The following is a 6,588-nucleotide window of genomic DNA, read 5'->3' on the forward strand; positions in this document are numbered from 1 at the left end:
CTTGGGTTCTCTAGCATGGACAGAACATGCCATTATACTTTCACTTTCAACATCTGGACTTCCTAAGAAGTTTGATCGGTAAACTACCATGTATTCCACTAGACAGTTTGTCACAACAAACCTAATATAATATATTGAAATCCAAAATCTATACTATGAGGGTTAACTTTCCTTATATTTATGGATTTATTAGTGCATACGATAAATAAATGATACAAATAGAAAAAGGATAAAACAATCACTCACACACTGCAATAACACCAAGATATGACCTGGTAAACCCTTTCGCGAGAAAACCAAGCTGGAAGGTGAGGTTACTATGCTCACTCTTTCTCTAAATAATATTGCAAATAAAAAGTAGCTATACCTATGTCCAATGAACTACTATAGAAAACAATCCATCTCCCTATCCACTCTCAGCTACTCTTCTTTAATATGGAACAAAATGCACTAGAATAGAATCGAACCCCTTTTCCTCTTAGTACCCAATTTATAACATAACTCAATGACCAACTAGGGGTTAAATTTGGCACATTCAATCCTTGAAATACGTTAAAACTCAACTCTCCTAGAGTCTTATTAAAAGGTCCCATGTGGCTAACCCCTTTTCCATAAGCAAAAGGGGGATGATGTGGGATCCTCTCAAATTATGTTGGTCAAACATGATAGGTCAACTTTTGTGAGGCATAAATTTTGCATCTAAAATCTAATTGACATTATTCTTGCACACTTGGAAAGATATTTGAGTGTATAATAGTGCCAAGGGGTGTGGTGTATATATATATATATATATATATATATATATATATATATATATATATATATATATATGTATGTATATATGGCGCACCTAAGGCTTGACTTTCGAGACTACTTTGCCTTGGGAAGTGTGAACTACCTTGGAAAGTGTGAAAATGTGGTTGATTGTGAGGATGCTATATATGAGAGATACATCACCATCTTTTTGTCAACTTTCCTTTGAGGGCTAAGAGTGATGAGAAGTTGGAGTTGAAACTATCCTATTCAAACCAATCTAGAATAATAGGTGATAAATCCAATTCCACTAGGAGGATCTACTCTTTCGAGATGGCCCAATTGCTACAGCAATAGTGCCACCAATATCCCACAAATCTTGTTGAAGATTTCTCCTAGAGGGCTTGTCCAACACTTAGATTTATGTCCTCTTAATGGTAGTTAAGGTTCAGATAAGAATCCCCCCTTTCAAGCCATAATTGTAAGAACTATGTAATAACCAAACTATAGCTACAAGTTAGTCTATTAAGCATAAACTATAAAATAAAGCTATAAAAAAAGCATAGAAGAATCAATTCAATACACAGGTATTTTGCTTAAGGGTTTCCCCTCCTATCGTGTTAGGGATTGATTATGTCTCTTCACTCCCAGATAATAGAGTGAAACTCACCGTATATATATATATATATGGCGCCACTAAGGCTTGATCCCTAGCGGAGAGCACCTATTACATATTATAAAATAATATCACAGTCAACTGCCGCTAACGGGAGGAGGAGCTAGTAATTTTATAAGTTTCATTGCTAATGGCTAGTTCTCTTCTCCTTTAAAATACTAATATTTGGCTTTTCATCTACAAAACATTTCGAGACTAAGTCGATTTATGAGACTAATAATATTTTATTGCATTAAAGAGCTTTAAGTTTGCCCACCAAGTGGGTTGAATTGCCTTCCACAATCCCAAAGAGTACAACATTCCACATGAAAATGTTTGGAAGTTAACATGAAAAAGAATAGTCATAGTTGCTCCAACATTCACCTTCAAATTCAACTTGTCTTCGGAATGAAGTTAATCACTTTGGAGATTCCCACCACTTATAGAAGACCAATTACTTGACTTATAATAACTATTTTTTATCATTATCCTCATCATCTTGGGAATAGTAACTTCCACCACTAGCTATATTGACCTTTCCAACAACAACTTTTTAATTGACTACATTTTTATAAATTTCTAGGAAACATTTGCACCTCATCGAGATCTATAATGCCCTATCCCACTTGGCCAAGAGTTCCACACTATTTTGTTGCTCTTCACCCCCCTAGTGCCACATCATATGTTGAATCACCCCAAAGGTCCAAGGCATTGCCATATAGGCTTGGTCAAACCCTTGAAAACTTCGTCAAATCTTGGATCCCCAACGCCCTTGATTATGGCCCAAATAAAACATGTGAAAGAAGGTGCAAGCATCATCGTAAGCTAGACCATCTAGAAGAGATATTCAATGTGAAGAGTGTTAATACATGGGCCATCCACTAGTGACATATCATAGCACAACTATCCATAAGTGTAACCATAAAGAACAAAACAAGAGCCAAGACATATAATCCACTAAATCAATATGCATTAACATCATGGTGAAGTAAGCGGATCTACAATCATCACTATGGCCGACCAAAGTGTACTATCTCCAGACAGAAGCAGAAGGTCCATCAACATCCCAACATGTCACCTATGTCATTTGACGAAAATCACAAGTTTACCACTCACATAATATGAGGGATAACAAGGGTTACTCCAAATCCAATTGTTAAAGCTAACGGTGTATTTGTCCGACTCACCTTTAAAGGTGTATTATAACATGCAGTCGAAGCAACACCCTTAATTTTTGTCTTGTCTTAAGATTACATCTAATTTGGGTAGCACAATAACTATTTCATATTCTCCACTACGAAATTTTGAAGGGTTATTCTTTCTGAGTTTGGTATTTTGGATCAAATTCCACAGAAACGAATTGTAAACAAGCAAATTATCAGACATTATCCACTTCTTGGCTATAAAATGTGAACATTATGAACTTCTGCAAAAATCTCTAAATAGCATAGCTTTATTTCACCAGAGAATTTGAGTTTGTAAAAGATTTTAAATTTTATGAAGAAAGAGTATTTCTGGGTCAAGAGCCTCTCTTGAGTCTTTATATTCAGCCTTGCTTGAGCACTCATCCATTAAAGCTATCCATGTGACTTGCATTTCAATCTCAAAGTGGGAGGAATATCTATCAACTATTACATGGGAGTACCCTCACACTAACAGTTTAGAATCCCTCTTGCATCCATGTCTTTTGAATCGCATATTATCATGTATCCTTAGCCTCATTCTTTCTTGACCTTATCTCTCTTCTTAATAATTACCTTTTCCTCTCCTTACAATGTTCTAAGTTTTAGTTTCTGATTGTGAAAACAGCTAACCATTAAAACCTGGAATTTTCCCATCAACTCTCAAATTTTAATCCTCTTACAACCATCTAACTCTCCAATTTAAAAGGAATCGCTTATACTCATCATGACCTTGGCCTCTTCAATAGTAGCAACCTTGAATATCATGTGCTAGAATAAACCTTTTATTTCAACTTATGTTACATATGGATTCTGACCTGTTTTATGTTTTTCTCTTGGTGGTTGATCACACAGAGTTGTCTAGACCTCTACAAAATTAGTTCAAGATTGGAAAATAAAGTTCTCCCTCTCTGATGCAAAGACTAAAGTTGAATCTCCTTGCCTTCATGACACAGATGAACTGGACGCTATTGTATACTCTTTGCTGAAACTGATGGAAGATTTTTCACAAGAATTGATCATCCTCCTTCCAACTTGAGCACTGGATGAAAAGCAGCCCATTGTACATGGACTAAATTTTTACATTGTTCTTTTAAATGAAAATAAATACATCATAAGCATCCATTTGATGATAAATTCTCAGCAATGAACAAGGTGTCTTGTGAATATAATAATGCTCCTTATATCTAGATGACTTGCATACAATTATGAGTAACAAGAATGAATCCCCACATTGATTTGTTCCATTAAGGCCAAATAAGTACAACAGATCTCCACGCACTTCAAACATTACACTGCTTTAAAAAGTCAAAATAAACCGAGTCCTTTTCTCCGATGAAATGATAACAACATGCCACAAATTGCTATAAGCCAAACCTGGAGCAATAATCCCTTTCTTCATCTTGCATCACCTATAATCCCCACAAGAGCACTGTCCTCTGAAATCACAGAAATGGTTGACATCAATTACATTGATCTCTCATGCAACAATCTTGGAAATGAACTTGGTTGCCTAGCAGTAAACATTCAAAGATTCTTGATAACTTGAATCACTTCTCCCAAGGGGATGTGTTTGCTATACTAAATGTAATTGCTAGTTTTTCACTATGGTAAAAAAGAATTTTGTTTTTCTTGTCCTCCCTGGTATCATTCAATACAAACCTTTTATCTGGAACATACACCGCTTCTTTCATCTCCCAAGTTAGTCTCCCTAACTCTATAGATTTTCTACATTTGTTGGTGTGATGTGTCTCCTTCAAGGAAAGCATGCAATTGTTTATTAACCTCAATCCAACTTTAACCAGGTGTCTTGTTTATGCCTCTGTTTCTCATCATTTTTTGTACCTTTTCAATGTCACCCCACCTACCAAGTGTAGCATACATATTTGACAGAAGGACATAAGGTGTTGTGTTTTCAGGGTCCAATTCAAAAATATGTTCTGCCACTCTTTTAGCTAGATGTAAGTTGTTATGTATTCTACAAGCACTCAGCAAACAAATCCACACAACAGCATCTGGTTTTATTGGCATCCCAACGATTAAGTCTTCTGCTTCATCAAGACGCCCAGCATGCCCGAGAAGGTCAACCATGCATACATAGTGTTCAATTGCAGGTGCGATGTGATAATGTTCTCTCATGCAATTGAAGTGAAAATAGCCCTCATCCACCAAACCTACATGGCTGCACACAGATAAAACAATAACTAAGGTGATGTGATTTGGGGTCATGTAAGATTGTTTCATTTGCCAAAGAGCTCAAGGGCTTCCTTCCCATGGCCATTCATGGCATATCCTCCAATCATTGCATTCCATGAGATGACAGCTCGAGGATGCAATTTGTCAAATAGTTCCCTTGCCTTTTCTATGCTCCCACATCGTGCATACATGTCTACAATGGCAGTCATCATAAAGACATCAGACTGACATCAACTTCTAATTGTTTTTTCATGGATCTCCATTCCATGCTCCAAAGCAACCAATTTGGCACAAGTCGGAAGAATACTTGCATATGTTTCTGAGTTTGGCATTGCACCAGCTAATTCCATTCATTCATTGAAAAAGCTTCAGGGCCTTCTCACCATGACCATTCTGTGTGAATCCCTCAATTATCATATTCCATGAAACCAAGTTTGGTTAAGGCATTTCCTGAAAGAGTTCCAGAGCCTCATTGACAAACCCATTTTGTGCATATCCCACAATCATTGCATTCCATGAAACCACATCCCTTTGAGGCATTTCATTAAAAAGTTTCAGGGCCTCATCAACAAACCGCTTCTGTGCAAATCCAGTAATCATCGCATTCCATGAAGCCACATTCGGTTCAGGAATTTCCTTGAAGAGCTCGAAGGCCTTGCCAACAAAACCATTACGTGCAAGTCCTGCAATCATTGCATTCCACGAGATGGCATCTCATTGAGGCATTTCCCTGAAAGGATCCAAAGCCTCATCAACAAGCCTGGCCTGTGTGCATCCCACAATTATCACAGTCCAAGAGACAATATCTCGTTGATGCATTTTGTCAAAGAAATAGCGTGCCTTCTCCATTTGTCCACATTTTCCATACATGTCTACAAGGGCATTAGCAACGGAAATATTGAACTCAAATCCACTTCTTATAATTTCTTGATGGATTTTTATGCCCTATTCCAGTGATACCAAGTTCGAACACGCTGAAAGAACGTCTGAAAAAACAGAGGGATCAGGTTGGCAACATGTTTGTCGCATTCTCCGAAACAATGCCAATGCTTCTTCAACAGGACCATGCCTTGCATAAGTTGAAATCATGATTGTCCATAAGCACACATCTCTTTCAGTCATTTAGTCAAAATCTCTGTGAGTGTCCACAAGACTTCCACACTTGACATACACGTTCAATAATGTGTTGTGAGAAAGTATGTCTCCTGTGAATCCACTCTCTGCCATGTGACAGTGGACTCGTTTGGCATCTAATAAGGATTTCTTATGAATGAATCCATGCAAGAGATAGAAATATGCAGAAGATTGTAGGGTTATACCCTTATTGTGCAAAATATCGAACGTCTCCTTCAAATGGCCATGTTTAGAGAGTGTTTTGACACCGACAGCAGAGGTGTGGATTACATTGTATAGTATGTGCAAATTGCTTAAGGATCATGTTAATACTCTTCGTTTTTTAGGGATTCGTGTATTCAATTTCTTTTATTTGGAGTTGGGTTCTGCTGATTCTACTCATTTAATTGCAAAAACCATGAAGTTGTTCCCTGCTACCTGCTGCCAACCATGGAATGCAGTCTAGGAGTCGTAGTGCACCAGTCGAAAAAAAAAAAGAAAAAAATTGGTATAGAATTCTAATATGGTTCGCGGATTTGAAGACAAATTTTTGCTCAAATATGTTTGAGAGAAGAGCACCTGTAAAAGGGTTATTGTTTCGAAAGGGAACAAGTTGAACTAGTTAGTAGTTTCGAATCCAAATGTTTGATTCGATCGGATTGTTTGTGATTAATGGAATCAACCATTAGT

The 6,588-nt window shown here is 37.1% G+C and overlaps 1 pseudogene; it reads right to left on the bottom strand.

Moving 5' to 3' along the window:
• Positions 1-4,317: 4,317 nt before the first annotated feature.
• Positions 4,318-6,012, bottom strand: LOC149142980 (pentatricopeptide repeat-containing protein At2g13600-like; annotated as a pseudogene).
• Positions 6,013-6,588: the final 576 nt, after the last annotated feature.

This window comes from Pinus tabuliformis, chromosome X (assembly GCF_031772625.1).
Source record: "Pinus tabuliformis cultivar Carrire ecotype Pingquan chromosome X, CPIR1, whole genome shotgun sequence".
NCBI lineage: Eukaryota > Viridiplantae > Streptophyta > Pinopsida > Pinales > Pinaceae > Pinus > Pinus tabuliformis.